Raw genomic sequence first — 19883 nt, 5'->3', positions numbered from 1 at the left:
TGAGTGCCATGGCGTCAGCCTAGCTCACAGCAACCTCAAACTCCTAGGCTCAGGCAATCCTCCTGCCTCAGCCTCCCGAGTAGCTGGGACTACAGGCATGTGCCACCATGCCCGGCTAATTTTTCTATATGTATTACTTGGCCAATTAATTTCTTCCTATTTATAGTAGAGACGGGGTCTCGCTCTTGCTCAGGCTGGTTTCGAACTCCTGACCTCGAGCAATCTGCCCGGCTCGGCCTCCAGGAGTGCTAGGATTACAGGCGTGAGCCACCGCGCCTGGCCTTTTCTTCATTACTTATTGCTGGAATTTCATATTCATTTCTTGTTGGATGACTAAACCAGACGATGGTAGAGATGGTAAGCCGGCATTTATTCAGCCCCGCCCTGCTCAGCCTCGGGAGCGGACGAATTCTCAGCTGGTGGATCGGCTGCTTTTGTCTCTTTGCCATCTTGTGGTTTAGGGTTTTCTGGGCGTCTGCCTCAGTAATTGAAGTTGCAGCGGTACTGACGTTGAGGCGGCTGCTGACCTTGAGTCTCATCTCCTTGATTCTCTTTATCCTCTTCATTGCCGTCCTCTCTGGGCTGTCTTTGGCGAGGAGGGCCCCTGCGGAATCGTGGTCTATAACCCCGATACATATTCTGTCTTACTGGTGGTCTACCTGGTTCTCCTGCACCCTGGTTGTCAGCACCCTCCATCACTTCTCCCTGTACAGGAGGGTTGGAATACTGTGGTCTACGCCCATTGGGTCTCCGCATGTAGTAAGGTGGGAACCTTCACCTGCGGTAGGGCCGGCGTTGTTGGGCCTGGCCTTCAGGAGCACCCTCCGATCCCTCATTCTTTTCCCCACTCTCACTGTTCTGATAATTCTGCTGGTAATTGCGTGGAGGACCCCTGCGACGTGGATAGCGTCTATAATGGTTACGGTCTGCTGCATACTTACTGCCTTGAACTGGAATTCCACCAGGGCCTGTAACATTTGCTGCCTCCGCACCCTTTTCTCCTTCAACAACATCAAACTCCACAGTCTCTCCATCTCCTACACTGCGAAGGTACTTCCTGGGGTTATTCTTTATGGCAGTCTGGTGTACAAATACATCTTCCTTGGTGTCATTCCTGTTGATGAAACCATATCCGTTTCTTACATTGAACCATTTTACTGTCCCCAAAACCTTCATTGTGATGACCTTCTTGTCCCTGCCAGCAGGCGCCGCCGCCAAAGTAAGGCCGCCTGGGCCACCGCTCCCTGCGCTGCTGCCCAAGGTGCCAGGCTTGGTGTCGGCAGCGCTGAGTGCGGGGGCGGGCTGCTGGGTCTCGGCCTCGCTGCTCATGGTTGCGGTGATGGTGACTGGGGCCAGCTGCGGCTCCTCCGGATGTGTGATGGTAACTAGGCCGGCAGCGGCGGTGGGGCTGCACAGGGCACTCTGGGGTCTGCTCTCCGCTCCCGCTACCGATGGAACTCAGAGATTGCGTCTTGAGCTAGTATTTTTTGTATCTCATGAAGCCTATCAGGTAACAAAACAGTAGTAGGTCCTTGCAAATTTTAATGAAGTACACTTATTAAGAATTCATATTACATGCCAATTTGATATGTTAGTATATCTATGTTCCTAATTTAAACAAACTGCTATTGTGTGTGTTTCAGCTATCAGGCTGCTACCATTGCTTAATAAGCAGCCCTATCTCCTTCCTAAAGTGACCTAAAGTGCCAATCCAGCCAGGCTGTTTCACTACTGGGCAGTGAAATCAGATTTGTATACTAGTGGCAGCAGTATTTATAGGCATTGAAACAGAAATTGGTAATTGTGCTACAAATGTTTAGCAAGCCACATTTCAGGACCAGCTTTGCAAGAAAAAATTGAAAGTGTGAACAGCTGTTGATACATTGCATTTACATTTCTGAAGTTTCAAGTGAAGATAAAACCTTAGCAGCTGTGATAGATAGATTCCTACATTTGACCTAGTGCCTCAGGGTGTGCAATACATTGATGTTGTCAGGCTGTCCGGGTCCTGGTGTGAACTATGGGGAGAGAGAGAATCTGAGAGATGAAAACACATTTATTATTCTTTTAAGTTTTTGCCTTTTTTTTTTTTTTTTAATCTAGATAGTTCTACTGGAATCTAGCAACCCCCATCGTCACTAAAAGAACCTTTGATTTGGGAGTTCTAGCAGTTGATTGTCCTTAGACCATGTATGCCTTAAAAATACTAAAATAGTTAACTCTTTCATGGATTGTCCATCTTTTTATTTGTCCATCTTTTCTGAGTTATATGTCTGTAAGAGACTTTAATTCTGCCTCTGAATGTTTTTGTATTTCCTACTCTCTCTTCATGTTAGGCACTGTTGAAAACTCTTTTATAAGATCAAAATACTTGAGGGCAGAATTAAACTTTTTGATGAAATTCCTTTAAGCCCACCTATAATATTTGTTAATAAATTATATTTTTTCTTTCCTCAAGAAATTATGAAGTAAACTGTCAAAGAATATAGCACAGTTTGACTTTCAGGTCCACTGAAGTTCAATGTAGAGTATTTTAGAGAAGGTCCAAATGAAAGTATAAATAGGACTAAAAGTGTGAAGGGTAGATTTGAAGGTGTTAGGTGTATGAAGCTGTAGAGGAAATAATTGGGGAGGGGGAGAAAAGAAATCAGTCTTCACTATTTTGAGCAGCTGTTTCTTATAAATTTCATGATAGTTATTCTTTACTGTCCTGCACTCATTCACCCCATCCCTATCCTTACTATAGGAATGAAGTTCTTTGTTATGCCAGCTGAAAATCAGGTTAGAGTTCAGGGCTGTGTAGATTCTGAAACACTGAAATATATTCCAAGAGTTAGCAGATTTGGTACACTGATCTTAATTAGAAAGGTAAATTAATGTTTTATCTGCAATAGGCTTATTTTGGAAGACCCTTGAAGACCTCTTAGTCCAGGATTCTATGTATTTTGACATTCTGATGTTAATATTTAATAGAATTTATTTATGATAGGAATGATAGTCACTTGAGTTTTCTTCTCTCTGGCTCATTTGGATACACAGTATCACTCTGGTATGTAATAAAGTGAGTTAACTCAGAATATTTTTGTTCTGGGTGTTTGGTAGAAATTCCTTCCTTTTTTGAGAACCAAAACAGGTAGGCAGTATAGTATCTTGGTTGCCTAGGAGGTAGAAAGATCTGGTGATCTGAGTCACTTCACAAGAATATAGTTGACATCTTATTAGTAAGGATGATTTTTCTTGCCTTCTTTAGTTAGGGTTATTGCCTCTGTATAAGAAATGGTGTTTGGTGGTTCCCCCTCCACTTTCAACCACTAGACCCGTTAATCTTATTGAAGACTTCAAATTTTATATGCAGTCTGTGCAGGTAGCCAGATGCCATATGCTGTTAATTTCTGATTCCACGAGGGCCAGATCATACAGCTGGAAGTGATTGAAAAGAAAAGCATGTTCTTTTGTTTAACAAGACAAAGCCTATTGTGTATTCTGCTTCTGATGCTTAAAAGATGTATTTTTTTTTTCTTACTGCATAGTATGTAGGGCTAAAAGTTTTGAACTCTTCACTTCAGAAATTACTTTTCCAGACAAAAGAGCAAAACAACGTTTGTTTAAATTGTTCTCTGGAACATGACTGATAGTGTTTACAACATTTCTATGACATTTTGATCCAGTGGGGAGTACTTGGAGAGGTATTTAAAGTGCTTTTCACTAAATCAGATGCTTTGTAGTGTTTGAACCTTTAAAAAAAATTATTTGAAAGGTTGAAGTTCTGAGTTGAGAGACAGAAAATGGCCAGAGCATTCTCTAAAGACTAAGAATGACTTATAAGTAAAACTTATTTTTTTCTTTCAAAAATTGAAAACCTACTTTTCTTTTTAACGAGAATAAAATGCATACATATTGGTTCAGAGTTTTGTCAGTTCATGCCATAACCCTTCATAAGGGCTGTTTTCCAGAGCCTGCCTTTTATTCAATGAGAACTTCTTTGGTAAAAGCCATTGAGAAGGTGTGTATGTTGGGGGGGGGTTGTTGTTGTTGTTGTTTTTTTTGCTTAAAAAATTTCTACTACAGAGGAAGCTATACCTTGTTTCAAGTACCAGAGATGTATTATATTAGTATAACATAGAAGAAAGCACCACATTAAGTATATTGAGCTAAAAATAGAGTATATGTAGAAAAATTTGTATTTTGTACATTGTTTTTCTAATCCTATTGTTTGACATGCCAGTTCAAGGAATTTAGCTGCTTGAAACCGCCTCAGGGGATCTTATGAGCCATAAAGATTCCACAAGTAATTGATCCAGTTTGCACAGTCAGTTATTTATAGAGAATCCCAGCTTCTAATGGTGAATTTTTCAGGAGATTCTTTTTAATGACATCAGACTAATAGAATGTTTAAATGTTATCTTTAAACTGGGAAAGACGTTGTTCAGCTTTTTATGTATTTTTTAAAATCAACTGTGGCAATTTTGCATTACAAAGTTCCAAACATGGAAAGTCAGTACAAAGTTCAAAGAACAATTTGAACTGATATGCCCTGATCATATATTAATAGTATTTATCAATAACTCTCCTCTGGATTGTACTATGTTGGATTTATACCTGTACAAATCATGGTGAAGCAAGATATTTTGGTGGTGCTTGTTTTGAGTGGTGTATAAAAAAAATCAACCTGATTTTGTAGAGAAGATAGGCATCTGAATTTGATATTAGCCTAAAAATATGAAAAAATATATTTAGGAAACATTTAAGCATCATTATTAGCCACGTTTTTTGTTGTGCATTGGGCAATTTACTTAAATTGACATTTGTCTACTCTCAAGGACTTTGTAAGTTAAAACAGATAAACATTTAATATTGCTTTTCAGTCAGTTGCACAACCCTTTAAAAGGTATATGAATCATTACCATTGGATAGACATAACTGATTGAAGTAAATGGGCATTAGCATCTTATGTTAATGTGTATGGACAAGAGTATGACAAGGGAAAAATAATGAATGTTCAGATAGCATTGGTTCCAAGGCCCATTAATTAACAAAATAATATGTATAAGAGATAGGACTCTGGATTTGAGACACTATTGAAGATGGGGAATGTGATCATCTGTGAAAGGTAGAATCTTCTTAATCATAGAGCAAGACCTGAAAGAAATTTCAGGAGGGTGTTATTGTGGAAGGGAGATTGGGAGTATGCTTGATTAGTGGCGGTTGAAAGGACCAAACTGGGGAGATAGGGAAATGAGATAACTGGGACTTCCTAGTGAAACTCACTGACATAAAGAAATCATAGATTCTCATAAAATCAAAGTGGTACAGAAACCTTTAAAGTCATAAAATCTGTCTGTTCAGCCAAAGCAAAAATCCTTCTTAAGTAATACTTCTAAATGAAGGGAACTTTTGTATGTTAAAAAAACCTCGTTTGGTCAGTCAATAAATATTTCAGTATCTGCTATACATCGGACATTGTACTATTAATGTGATAGGTACAAGTATGAGGAAAGTAGATTCTCTGTGCTTTTGGGTCTTATTGTCTAATTAAAGGTTGATGGTGGTAAAAGACTTAAATCTTAAAGGATTTAAAAACTAAATATGTGCTTATAAGTGTAATTAAAGTTATTTTTTTCCAGTGATAGAAACCCAACTCAAATTACCTTAGTCAAAACAAAAACCGAAACCAAGAAAAAAAAAAAAGAAGAAGGAATTTACGGTGCACATAATTCAAAGTTCCAGGAATGGATTTATCTTTAAGCATATAGGGGTCTAGTGTGCTAATAATATCTATTTTTTTTTTTTTTGCAATGATTTCATTGTTAAGGAAACTTTTTGACACAGTGGCAAAGGTGGCCTTCAGCAGCTCTAAGCTTATATGATGTTCAACATTAACCATATACTTTTCCAGATAACCTCAACAAAAGTACAGGAAATGACTTGGTTTCAATCATACTCTCAATTCTAAACTAAGACCAGAAGACTGTGGCATTCTGGCTATCCAGGGTTGTATGGGCACCCTTGTGGTTGGAAAGGCAGGGCATATTATTGAAAATCACATTTATTCAGTAAATGTCAATACCCTACACTCTAGACTATTGAATCTGAATCTTTTAGGATGGGACCTGGGCATTGGTATATTTTAAAAGCACCCCAGCTGATATTAATATGTATCTAGGGTTGATAAATACTGATGTAGGCCTTCAGAGTCAGTGTAAACACCTTCGAGTAACAGGGAAGCCATTGGAATGGTTTAAGAAAATTTTTTTTTATTGTTGTATTATTTTTATTATTTTTTCACATATTTTCTTTTTTTAAATTGGTACTTAGTAGATGCACATATTTTTGGTGTACATGTAATAATTTGATGCATTCATATAGTAAAGTAAGGGTAATTGGAATATCCATCACCTTAAGTATTCTATACTTCTTTGTAGCTATTGTAAATGAGATTGCTTTCTTGATTTCTATTTCAGGTTGTTCACTCTTGGCATATATAAATGCCACTAATTTTTTATATGTTGATTTTGTATCCTAAAACTTTACTGCATTTGTTTATCAATTGTAACTGTTTTTTGGTGGAGTAGTCTAAATATAAGATCATGCAGTTTATATACAAGGCTAATTTGACTTCTTTCTTTACAATGTGGATGCCCTTTATTTCTTGCTCTTGCTTAATTGCTCTGGCCAGGACTTCCAGTATTTTGTTGAATAAAAGTGGTAAAAGTGGGGATCCTCGTTTTGTTCCAGATCTTAGAGGAAAGGCTTTCAATTTTCCTTGTTCGATGTGTTGTTGACTGTAGGTTTGTTACATATGGACTTTATTATTTTGAGGTATGATCCTTTTATACCTTCCAGTTTGTTGAGGGTTTTTATCATAAAGGAATGTTGAATTTTATTGAATGCTTTTTCAATACCTATTGAAATGATCATATAATTTTTGTTCTTGGCTCTGTTAATGTGATATATCATGTTTATTGATTTGAAAATGTTGAACCATCCTTGTGTCCCTGGGATGTATCCCACTTGATCATAGTGAATAATCTGTCTGATGCATTGTTGAATTTGGTTGGCTGGTATTTTGTTAAGGATTTTTGCATCTATGTTGATCGGTGACACACACTGGCCTGTAGTTTTGTTTTTTTTGGTTGTGTCCTTGTCTGGTTTTGGTTATCAGAGTAATGCTGGCCTTGTAGAACAAATTTGGAAGCATTCCCTCTTCAATTTTTTTTGAAGAGTTTGAATAGAATTGGTATTAGTTCTTCTTTAAATATTTGATAGTATTCAGCAAGGAAGCCATCAGGTCTGGGGCTTTTCTGTGATGGAAGACTTTTTATCATGATTTCGAGCTCATTACTTGTTGATGGTTTGTTGAGGTTTTCTATTTCTTCATGGTTCAATCTTGGTAGATTTTATGTGTCCAGGAATTTATCCATTTCTTCTAGATTTTCCTATTTGTTGGCATATAATTGTTCCTAATAGTATGTCATGATTCTTTGTATTTTTGTAGTCTCAGTTGTTATGTCTCCTTTTTTGTTTCTGATTTTAATTATTTGGATCTTCTTTTTTTTAGTTATTCTAGCTAAAGGTTTGTCGATTTTATTTGTCTTTTCAAAAAAACAACTTTTCATTTCTTTGTTCTTTTGTGTTTTTTTTTTTAGTCCATTGAAGGATGTGACCATGAAAAGAATAGATCACTTTTTTTGACCCTTTGAATGCATCACTCTCACTGCTATATAGAATATAGGGTGGGTAGAATAAGGAAAACAGATAGGAGGTAATTTTAATAATATAGGCAAGAGAGGACTATAGCTAAAGGACCAGGCTATATTGGTGGAGGTGTTAAGAAGGGTTGCTTTCTGGATTTAGTATATTTTTGCGTGTACAACCTATACATGGATTAAGTGAGTTGTAAGAGAAAGAGAGATCAAGAATGACTGAAACTTTTGGTTTGAATAACTGAAGGAATGAAACTTCTCTGATCGAAGATGGAGAAGAATGTGGAGTAGGTTTTGGTCTGTGGGGATTGCTGGGAGGAGTCAAGAGTTTAGTTTTGTACATGTTAAGTTAGAGATACCTGTAAGACATCTAAGTAGAAATGTTGAGTAGGGTGATTGGATTTTTGTGCCTGGGGTTCAGGAGACAGGCTTTAAGCTGGCAATATAATTTTGAGACTTATCATAGCACTGGATGAAATCAACTAGAGAGTAAGTATAGATAGAGAAAAAAGAGGTCCAAGAACTGAGCACAGGAGCTCTAACTTTGAAAGGATGAGGAAAAGAGTAGCCAGCAAAAGAGATTAAGAAGAGTATTCAGTAAAAAAGTAGAATAGCCGGAAGATAGAAACATTCTAGCTTCTTCCACAATGAAGAAAGTTTTCACTGTGAGAGGCAGAGAAAGTTATAGACAAGATTATTGGGCAAATAATAGGATCATATCACACAAGGTTTTGAATGCCATTTTGAGGATTTGGGCTATTACCTGTCAGCCCTGTCAAATGTTTAGTGAACAGCAATGGGGCATGATCAAGGTTGTCTTTTAGGAAGGCTTTCTGGTAAGCAGTATGTAAGCCTGATTAAACAAAGAGGGACCTAATTGAGAGACTATTGCAGAATTTCATGGAAGAAATGATATTGTCCAATGTATTGGTTCAACCCTGTCAAACCTAATTCTGTTTTTTTATAAGGAATATTTTATAATGCCCCTTTTATAGTCATGAAATAATAACATTCATAAATAATTCTATCTATACAATCAAAAGATAATATGATGCTTTAATTGTAAGGAGAAATAAAATGAAAGTAATTTATAACAAAATATTGTATATTTCCATCTAAATGCTTGAATACATAGTGAAATATTGACCACATAATGAAATAGTTAGATACTTATTAACAGTCATAGCTAAAGTACAAACATATACCAGCATGCAATCTTTGCAACTTGAATACCATTAGCAGCATTTCTATTGGTACTTAATTTTCTGAGTTCAATAAACAACTTTTTGTAAAGTCCTGAACATACTACGGAATATAGTTTTCCCTTCATTTATGTGGTGGTTGCACTTCTTTCTGAAAGCTTAGTGTACATTAAAGCTATGCCAAAAATATGTTTATATCAATACTAGTGTTAAGTTATGGGTTCACATAACTAATTATAGGCATTTTTTTTTTTTTGGCTTACATAAATGTCCACTGGGATATGGAGACAGTTGAGAGGAATGTGGGGCATTTCTTCCTTTTATAGGACAATCCCACACTTTTCAGGTTTTCTAGCACCCCTGGCTCAGCCTGCTGGCAGTAGTGCCTGGCTACCTACTAATTATTGTAATAACAAAACCTTCCCACATTTCTCAAAACATGCCTTCCCCCAACACACAGAGTGTATAGAGATCCCTAGTTTAAGACATAATACCATGTTTGATCTCTGTTTTTGTTGCTCCTTTTTAAAGGGAACTTTGAGAAGAAACCTATGGCAGATTATGGTGTCATGTTTTAACATTTTTTGAATTATCAGGACATGATTGTGTTTGGTTTGGTGTTTCTATAATTGTATAGGTGTACATTTAAGTAATCTGCGATTCTAGTGGTTATGACATATTTATTTTAGTGTTATTAATAATTCCTTCTATTCTTTTGAGCTCTGAAATATATATACATACACATATGTGAAAATGGAGTCACCCCTCCACCCCTTTTATAAATCAGAATCATTTCTTTAACTTTGTTCTCCCCTCCCCTGCCCTCCCCTTCCCTCCCCTTCCCCTCCCCTCCCCTCTCCTCTTCTTAAAAGTGAACGACCTTTATTAGTTTAGATTTCTTTTTTTTTAATTTCAGGATATTATGGGGATACAAATGTTTTGGTTTCATAAGCGTTTGTACCATTGAGTCAATGTTAGAAGTGTGCCCATCTCCCAGATAGTGTGCACTGCACCCATTAAGTGTGAATTTATCCATCCCCTTGTCCCCCCACAACCTGTTTCATTTCCAATGAATGTTGTTTCCATATGTGCACATAAGTGTTGATATATTAGTAGCAATTTAATGGTGAGTACATATGGTGTTTGTTTTTCCATTCTTATGATACTTCACTTAGAAGAATGGTCTATAGTTCCATACAGGTTAATACAAGAGATATTAATTATTATTAGTTTGGATTTCTATGACCAGTTATGATACATTTTCGGTAAGGAAAGCTTGGCAATGAACCTCCCGCTTGTTGCTTGTGCATTGTGAGAATTTCTTGGTCACTTACAATGATTAGAACTTTTGGCTGTTGTATTCTCGAGATGCTGGTGACCAAAGTTCCCAGGATTTATAATTATTTTTCCATATTTAAGTAATAAATGGCTTTTTGTTTCTTTTTAAAAAATTAGTAGGCTTTATATTTTAGAGCAATTTTGGTTTACAAAAAAGTTGAGAGGAAAGTTAGAGTTCCTGAATACCCTTTCACCCTCACCCTCATCAGTTTTCCCCTTAATAAAACCCCTATTATTACATATAACTATTATGTATATATTACATATAACTATTATTACATACTATTATTACATATAACAGTTTTCCCCATTAATAATGTAAGAGCTTAAGTGATATATTTTTATAATTGGTGAACCAATGTATAATAATCATATATACCAATAATATATAATAATAATACATTATTAACAACTAAGTTATGGCTTACATTAGGGTTTACATTTTGTATATTCTATGGGTTTGAACAAATATGTTATGACATATATCACAGTATCATGCAGAATAGTTTTACTGTCCTAGAAACCCTGTGTGCTACACCTATTCATTCCTCCCTCTCCCAATCCCTGGCAACTACTGATGTCCATATTTTTCCCTTTTCTAAAATATCATATAGTTGAATCATACAGCTTTAAATTTCCCTGTAAGCACAGCTTTTGCTGTATCCCACAAATTTTTATAAGTTGTATTTTCATTTTCATTTAGTTCAGCCTATTTTTAATTTCTCTTGAGACTTCCTCTTTGACCCATATGTTATTAAGAAGTCTTTTGTAATCTCCAAGTTTTGGGGTTTTCAGTCATCTTTTTCTTATTGATTTCTAAAACTCCCTTTTGTGCTATTCCTTTATAGTCATGTGCTTTCCCCATCACTAACCCCTGACAACTACTGATCTGGTCTCCATCACTGTAGTTTTGTGTGTTTGAGAATGTCATATAAACAGTATCATACAAATGTGCATTTTTGAGACTGGCTTCTTTTGTTCAGAATAATGCCTTTGATAGTCATCCAAATTATTGTATGTATTTCATTCCCTTTTATTGTTAAGTATTATTCCATTGTATGGATGTATTACAAGTTGTTTGATCAGATATTGGAGGGCATTTGGGTTGTTTTCATTTAATGGAGTTGCTGTGAACAATTGTGTATAGGTTTTTATGTGAATGTAAGTTTTCGTTTATCTAGGGTAAATACCATAGAGTAGGATTGCTGGGTCATAGGGTGGGTGTATGTTTCACTTTTTAAAAAATGGCCAAAGTGTTTTCCAGAATGGCTGTGCCATTTTGTATTCCTACCAGCAATGTCTGAGTGTTCCAATTGCTCTATGTAAGTACTTGGTAGTGTCAGCTTTTTTTTCATAAGTTTTAGATACAGGTGGTGATATGTTATTGTGGTTTTAATTTGCATTTCCATAATGACTAATGAATGATCTTGAGTATCTTTCAAGTGTTTATTTTCCATTTAGTTGTTCTCTTTGGTGAAGTGTCTATTCAGATATTTGGACCATTTTTAAATTGGATTGTTTATTTTCTTACTTTTGAATTTTGAGAATATATCTAGTTCTTATATTGTGGATATAAGTCCTTTGTCAGATAAGTGATTTGAAGATATTTTCTTCTATCTTTTGCAATCAGCTTGTTTATATCTACAAAAAAAATCCTGCTTGGATTTTAATTACAACTGCATTGACTCTGTGGCTCGAATAGGGCAGAATTGACATCTTTATTTTGTTGGGTCTTCCAGTCCATGAACACTGTATGTTAATATTGCTCCATATATTTAGGTCTCCTTCGATTTCTTTAACTAGCATTTTGTAGCTGTTAGTATCTAAATCCTATATATGTTTTGCAGATTTATACCAATTATTTCATATTTCTTTTGAGCTGTTAAAATTTTTTGTTTTTAATTGTTCATTGGCAGTTTATAGTAATATGATTGATATTTGTGTGTTGACCGTATATTGTATAAGCTTGCATAACTCACTTATTTGTTGTAGGAGGTGTTTTAGAGATTCCTTGGTATTTTCTAAGTGGATAGTGATATCATCTGTGAATAAGGACAGTTTCCTTTTTTTGCTTTCTAATCTGTATGCACCTTTTATTTCTCATTCTTGCCTTATTGCATTAAGCAGGTACTTTTCAGTTTCCTGTTTTTTTTTTTTTGTTGTTGTTGTTGTTGTCTGGCTAGAAAGGTGGGGCTTTTATTACTCCATTTTGGTGTGGACTTTCTCAACTGTCCCTTCTTCCTGAGCCAAGCCCTGGGAGGGCAGAGAGAAAGAAAAAAGAACTAGAGTTTGAGTCCTCCCTGTTGGAACCACAGTTCTACTGAATGGAAAGAGAGGTTCCCCACCCTTAAGAGTTTGAGCTTCTGTGGGGTGCCATTAGTGGCCACTGCCACAGTTGCTTCGAGATTGCTTATAGACTGGTGGGATGGACAAAAGAAAGAGCATTTCTGTACTTTCTCTGAGTATTAGGTAGTCCTGTTCCTTCTCCTTGAGCCAGAAATAGAGGGCTGGACTTGCAGCTTCATTGCCTACTTCCAGGTTTCTGTTACATTGAGTTCAGGCTGGGAGACATAAAAAGGGGGGGAAAAATAGGTAAACTTACTGCCAGTTTCATGGTACTTCAAATTCTGGTCTTTTTCTTTAATCTGCCTGCTACTGTTTACCTTTTCAGAGTCTTCAAATAGCTGCTCCATGCCTTCTGTCAAGATTTGATAACTGGGTTCAGTGGGAGAGAGGTTTGAATATGCTTATTACTTCATTTTACCTGGAACTGGACTCCTTTAAAGAAATTTTACAGGGATGGAGTCAAACCACCCAATCTTATATATAGACTAAATAATCATAGAATGAATGAGCTCATTATATTGCCATAGTTACAATTGAAAATATTCCATAATAGGACAATTAATAGGTAAATGTGTTGGTGAAGACAAAGTTTTTGTTACGAGACATTGAATTAGGATAGAGTTTGTACTCTGCTCCTGAATGGAATTCCAAAGATACGATAGATAATTCTTTTTTACCTGTGCCCTTAGAATGAGCATTTTTATACTGTTTTTTTATTAAAGAGAATAGAAATTGGCTACTTTTCCTAAGGCTGAGAAAGGAGAGTGCTTTCTTAATACCAATCTATAAATGTCACTGGAAATACATGGAGTAAGTATCTATTGTTCACTGTATTTAAGATAATTTAATTACTATGAGCTTTATTTCTTTCTCCTTTTTTCTTTTAGCTTTTTGATCAGGTAAATCATGTTTTTTAAACATTAGGATAGTACCACCTATTTGTAGACTGTGTTTTAATAACCAATCCTTTATACTCACTCTAAAAAAAGATTGATAAAAGGAGAGAGTGGGGTGGATTAGTAAAACAGACTACCATACTGGTTTATGCTATGATTTCTTATTTTGGTTTTATCCAGACTAGTCTACATAGGACAGACCTTTTGTCGTTTTCAGATTGCCCCACCCTTTTGTAAGTTAAAGATTTTAAGAGTTTAACATTACAAATACTTAGGTTCATTGGCATATGCAGAGCAAATGTGAATCAAACAAACATGTTTCTTTCAAGAATTTTATTTATTGATGTGGTAGCGAAATACTACACTGTTTACAATAGAAAGCTAAGTGGGATTTTGAGTATGCTGAGAAGTTGACAGTTTGTGGGTCTTGAACAAAATTCTGTCTTTGGTAGGATAAAAGAAGAAAAGATGTGTTCTTGAAGTGATTATATATTATTTGAAATCTTGTTCTGCTTTCAGCTCAGGATCCATTTGCCAGCACTGTGGTCACTGCAATAGTGAAATTTTGGATGCAAAAAATTCTCCCCCAAAACAAACACCTCTTAAAAGCCTGTTTATATTGGAATAACAAGATAAAGAATCTTTATGTAGACTTGGGGAAATAACATGCCGCAGTTAGCATACTTCTTCAACTTTCTTATGATAAAATAATTAGAATAAAAAATTATAAAAATTCAGTATAAAATGAATCATGGATAGGTGGAGAGGATGTTGCCTGTTGTTACATAGTGGGTAAGAGATTAGTAGTTACCTGATTGAAGGCTGGAGAATCCATGTGCGATATTTCCTTTTTTTTTTTTTTTTTTACTGAGACAGAGTCTCACTCTCTTGTCTGGGCTAGAATGCCGTGGTGTCAGTCTAGCTCACAGCAACCTCAAACTTCTGGGCTCAAGCGATTCTCCTGCCTCAGCCTCCTGAGTAGCTGGGACTACAGGCATGCACCACCATGCCCGGCTAATGTTTTTAGCTGGCCAATTAATTTCTTTCTATTTACAGTAGAGATGGGGTCTCACTCTTGCTCAGGCTGGTTTCTAACTCCTGACCTTGAGCAATCCTCCTGCCTCGGCCTCCCAGAGTGCTAGCATTACTGGCATGAGCTGCCACACCTGGCCCAATATTTGCTTCTTATGTGACTTTATATTCTTCAAATGGGAGTGTAATATCTTATTTTAGGTTGTTTTTTGGAACTTAGGCTATAGTCAAAATATTGCTTGTTTTCGTATTGTGTATATTCCAGTTTGTTTATTAATTTATTATATGTTTCTGCCTACTTTAAAAATAATTTGAGGTACCTTCTCGGAAAAGACAGATCTACAAATACTGGAGTTAAATGAATTAAATGTAGTAATGAAAATGATGGGGGATAGAAGGTATAACTAAAAGGTAGAGGAAATAAATACCAGGAAACTGATGTAAGAATCTAAGAAAGTTCATTTTAGTAAATAAGTTTACTCTGAATTTTCTGTCAGCCAATGCATAATTTTCACCATTATCTAATAAAAAGAAATGAGACTTTTCCCCCTGGCAATTCCTAAGAGAATACACAGGTGTTTTTGTTGTTGTTTTAAACTAAAGGGAACTTTTGATTATAGAGCAAAGCTAACTAATCTTTTTAAACCAAACGTAACTCTTGATTATTTTACCATGATAACTAAGGTGAAACATAATAAAACTATGCTTGTAAACAAGTGAAAATTACTAACTCAATAAAAATATATACACTTATTAGAAAATGTTTTTATATCTCTTAATCTTTCTTTTTCTCAGTTTCTCACCAATTAAAATTATAACAATCAAAAGTCAATAATGTAGGGAAGGCAAGCAGACACTCTATGTTGACTACAGTACTACGGTGTCAGGGTGCTTAATTGTGTATAATTAATACTTAGAGGTGAGCACTGACAGGCGAATTAGGTGATGAAGAAAGGCAGTTGGAGGGAGGGAACATTGCAGCTGTAACTGAGTCTTTGCTTTTCCCTGGATAATTATAATATTTGAAAAACAAAAGAGCTCCACCATGAAACTAACAATTACAAATTATTTCAGCAGAGAGTAATGTTTGGTACACTTATCATTAAGAAATTTCTTTTGGTCCTTCTAAATTATTGAGCTTTTATGGCTTTTACATGTTAGGTTTTGTCCATTCATTCATTCATTCATTCATTTATTTTTGAGACAGAGTCTCACTTTGTTGCCCAGTCTAGAGTGAGTGCCTGTGGTGTCAGCCTAGCTCACAGCAACCTCAAACTCCTGGGCTCAAGTGATCCTTCTGCCTCAGCCTCCCGAGTAGCTGGGACTACAGGCATGTGCTACCATGCCCGGCTAATTTTTTTGTATATATATTAGTTGGCCAATTAATTTCTTTCTATATTTATAGTAAAGACGGGGTCTCGCTCTTGCTCAGGTTGGTTTCGAACTCCTGAACTCAAACGATCCGCCCGCCTCGGCCTCCCAGAGAGCTAGGATTACAGGCGTGAGCCACCGCGCCCGGCCCTTTTTTATTTTTAATTAGTTTTATTTTTACTATGGTATAGGATTATCTTTGATTCCTTCTCTCTACTCCAATTAATTCAGAGTAGATTGATCCTTTAAAGATCAAAGGCATACCTATATTGGTTCTTTGAAAATGATTTTCTGTTACCTTCAGTGTGTTTCATGGAGAAAGAGCTGTGCCAGATATTAACCTGTTCTTTGGACTTCATTTTCCAATATATTTTGCTTATACATCTATTTCTTCAAATTACAAGAATAATACTTAATGTAGAATACCTGGGAAATAACTGAAAAATAAATAAAAATTGTATGTAATGAATACTCAGAGGTGACTACTGATATTCTTTTGGTGAGTGTTTTTGTGAATCTCTGCATGACTAGCTTTTACAATCTAGTAGTATATTGTGAACATTTTTATGAAAGTAAATACTCTTCAAAAATAATAATAGCTAATATTTATTGAGTGCTTTTGAGTGCTTTATTTTTCTCTCATGTGAAATTGTTATGGTAGATTCTTCATGTCTAGTCCAATGACTTTATTCCACAAAATTATCAGAGACTCAGTCTTTTTCTAACTTGGTGCTCTTCTATCTGTCAGTGCAACCTCCAGTTCCAAGGTGACTATCTGAGTTCCAGTTCTCCTAGCCATATTTATATATAAATAGGGTTATATATTTGTATGTATATATGCAAATATGTTTGTACATACACACACGCGCGTGCACACACACACGCTTGCGTGCGTCCAAAATATCTGGAAGGACATGCACCAGAATATTAGTAGTAATCATCTGGGTGGTAGTTTTATGGGTTTTAAAATTATTTTTTAAACAACTCTTATGATGAACATTCTTGAATGAAGAATTTTGGTTTTCACGAACATTAGTGAATGAGGGTAGCTTTTTATCCACACTGATGAAAGTCCTTTTTTTTTTTGTATACAAATCCCCTCCCCTCCCCTCCCCTCCCCTCCCCTCCCCTCCCCTCCCCTCCCCTCCCCTCCCCTCCCCTCCCCTCTTTTCTTAGATAGGGTCTCACTTTGTTGCCCAGGTATGAAGGCAGTGGTGTGATCATAGCTCACGGCAACCTCAAATTCCAGGTGCATGCCACCACACCAAGCTAATTATTCTATTTTTCATAGAGATGAGATCATGCTATGTTGTTCAGACTGGTCTTGAACTCCTGACCTCAAGTGATCCTCCAACCACGGCCTCCCAAAGTGCTAGGATTATATGAGTGAGCCACCACACCTGGCCTGATACACTTTTTCTAAAATAAAAAGGGAAAATTGATATGGTTTCAATTTATAATTTTTTGACTATTTTGTTTCTTCTTTTGTGAATGCCATTTTTTGTCCTTTGCATCTATGTGTAGTTTTAGTTTTATGTAATCATATCTTTTGAGCTTTTCCTCTGTTTTCTGTTTTGAAATCTGTCTCCATTTCAAGATTAAATAGTTTTTCTCCTTTGTTTTCTTACAGTATGGTTTTTACTATGATAATAGAGATCAGACATTGTATATTTTCACCAAAAGTTATCCAGTTGTCTTACTTATTGGATAATTAAACTTTTCCCTACTGATTTGAAATGCTAATTTCATAAACATTCACTATTTTGGACTTTTTATTCTCTTCATTTTTTTCTCCTGTTTATTGCACACTGTGTTAGCTATCATCACTTTATAATATACTTTAACATCTGATATATTAGTTTTCCTCTCATTATTCTTAAGTTCAAAATGTTTTTGGGCATTTTAATCTATTTATTCTTTCATTTCCAACATTTCCTTAGAATCATATTTCAAAGGAACAAATTTTGAAAGGAGTTACATTATATTTCTAATTTAATTTATAGATTAATCAACCTTTTTACAATAGAGGCATCCCATATAGGAACATGGTATGTATCTTCATTTTTGCGATCTCTCTAGAACTATTAAGTTTTATAAATCAAGATATACTCAGAAAATACAATAATTTAAATGCAAGGCTTTTGTAAAAATATTGCATCTCAGGGATGATCAACTAGCACAATATTTCAAAAGTACAATTTGTAATTTTGGTCATGTTTTCAATAATTATTTTGAGTATATTTTTTATTAAATATATCAGTGCTGATTGCCAGGCCTTGGATACTGGAGTTTCTCTATTTTAGGGTTCCTATTTTTATTTGTTTTATGTTTGACTGGAGTACATCTTTGAATACAGTACTTTTTTAGTGATTTTATATGAGTGGAATTTACACAGATGGAATTCTTTTGGAACCACTGTATATCTAAAGATTTTTTTTTTCCTTTTTCCCTTCTCTCAAAAATAACAACAACCTTCTTGAATATAGAATTCTTGTTGCCACATATTTTTTCTCTTCAGAATATACATATTTTTCTCCATTGTCATCTTACATTTATGGTAGAAGTCTGATTATGTGCCTGTTTTTCTATTTAGCTTTCCCTTTAAGAAAAAAAATCTGTAAATTTAAAGCATTAAAAAACAAGCCCTTGATAGTTGTATGTAAGTTAGCATACAGTTATTAATAATATATGCTTGGAATTTTAATATTGACTTTCCTATTCTCTAGCTATTTAGCTAAGTAATGATTTTTACATAAACTCCACTGCTTCTAGCATTTGTTTTAGAGTGGTTACTAAAATCTATTTACTTGTTTTAAAAATCATTGATGCAATATTTCTGGATGCTGAGTACATGTTTCATATCAATAAGAAAACCATATTTGTTCTCCTAATGAAAAATGTTAGCAGAAATATGGCTAGTTTGTGAAAGACTTATATAGGTAGGATTTAGACTTGGTTGTACATGGCCTACCAATTTCCAAAACATAAACATGTTTATAAGTAAAAGAAATGAGTTAATTCCTTATTACTATTTATGTATAGTGTTACTTGTTTTCAATTAGTATTCCTGTCTCTTTCTTGGAAAATATTTAAAGATAGTTCACGAAGAGTAAAACCCATGAAAACTTGTTCTGCTATTTTCTGCTTAATTAACCTATAAAATCATACAACTTGCTAATTTGCAGGGAGATTTTTGTGGCTGGAGCTTTTGTGGCAATCTTGATGTGTGGATGGTAACAGCTGTTTGGCATTATATTTTTGGACTTTGAATTTAAAGTAGCCCTGGCATAAAGTTGCATGGGAGAGAGGGGGGGGAGGGTGGGAGGGAGAGAGAAGAGAGAAAGAAAGAAGAGTCCTCATCCCCTCATCCTCTTCTCTGTGCTCAGCATCTAAATATTTCACATACTAATCAGAAAGGAAGAAAAGACAATTGATTATTTAATTTATGTCTCTGAAGGAGCCAAAAATAACAGGGCAAAACCAGACTTAAACTTTATATATCAGTTTTGAAATCTAGATGTCCCCAACCCAAAGTGATTATTGTTAATTTCCTCTGGGTTTCTCTTGGTTAACCCAACTAAGCATAAATGTGAGAGATGTATATAGATTAAAAGCTGGGAAAAAAATCTGATCTCTAAAAGTGTTTTTAAAATGAAATTCACAATGTATTACAATGGTATGTTTTCAAAGGTTATTCCAAACTAATGTAGTGGCATAAAAACTGACACATAGACCAGTGAAACAGAATAGAGGGCCCAGAAATGAATCTATGCATTTATGGTCAATTGATTTCTGACAGACATGACAAAAATACCCAACAGGGAAAGGGCAGTCAGCCTTTTCAATAAATGGTATTGGGAAAACTGGGTATCCACATGGAAAAGAATGAAATCGGACCCTTTTCAATATATAAAAATCAACTCAAAATGAGTTAAAGACTTAAACACAAGACCTGAAATTATACAATGGCTAGAGGAAACCATAAGGAAAAAGCT

At 35.4% G+C, this 19883-nt stretch overlaps 1 protein-coding gene and 1 pseudogene across 2 annotated transcripts in view; one reads left to right on the top strand and one right to left on the bottom strand.

The window, feature by feature from the left end:
* The window catches only part of EXOC6B (exocyst complex component 6B), a 563942-nt gene that overhangs the window by 148976 nt on the left and 395083 nt on the right, over positions 1-19883 (top strand). The window lies entirely within an intron of this gene.
* LOC109730591 (Y-box-binding protein 1 pseudogene) lies at positions 331-1329 on the bottom strand (annotated as a pseudogene).

Source organism: Microcebus murinus, chromosome 3, assembly GCF_040939455.1.
Source record: "Microcebus murinus isolate Inina chromosome 3, M.murinus_Inina_mat1.0, whole genome shotgun sequence".
Lineage (NCBI taxonomy): Eukaryota > Metazoa > Chordata > Mammalia > Primates > Cheirogaleidae > Microcebus > Microcebus murinus.
Note: the sequence above shows the minus strand (reverse complement) of the source record. Positions and strands in the feature narration are given on the sequence as shown.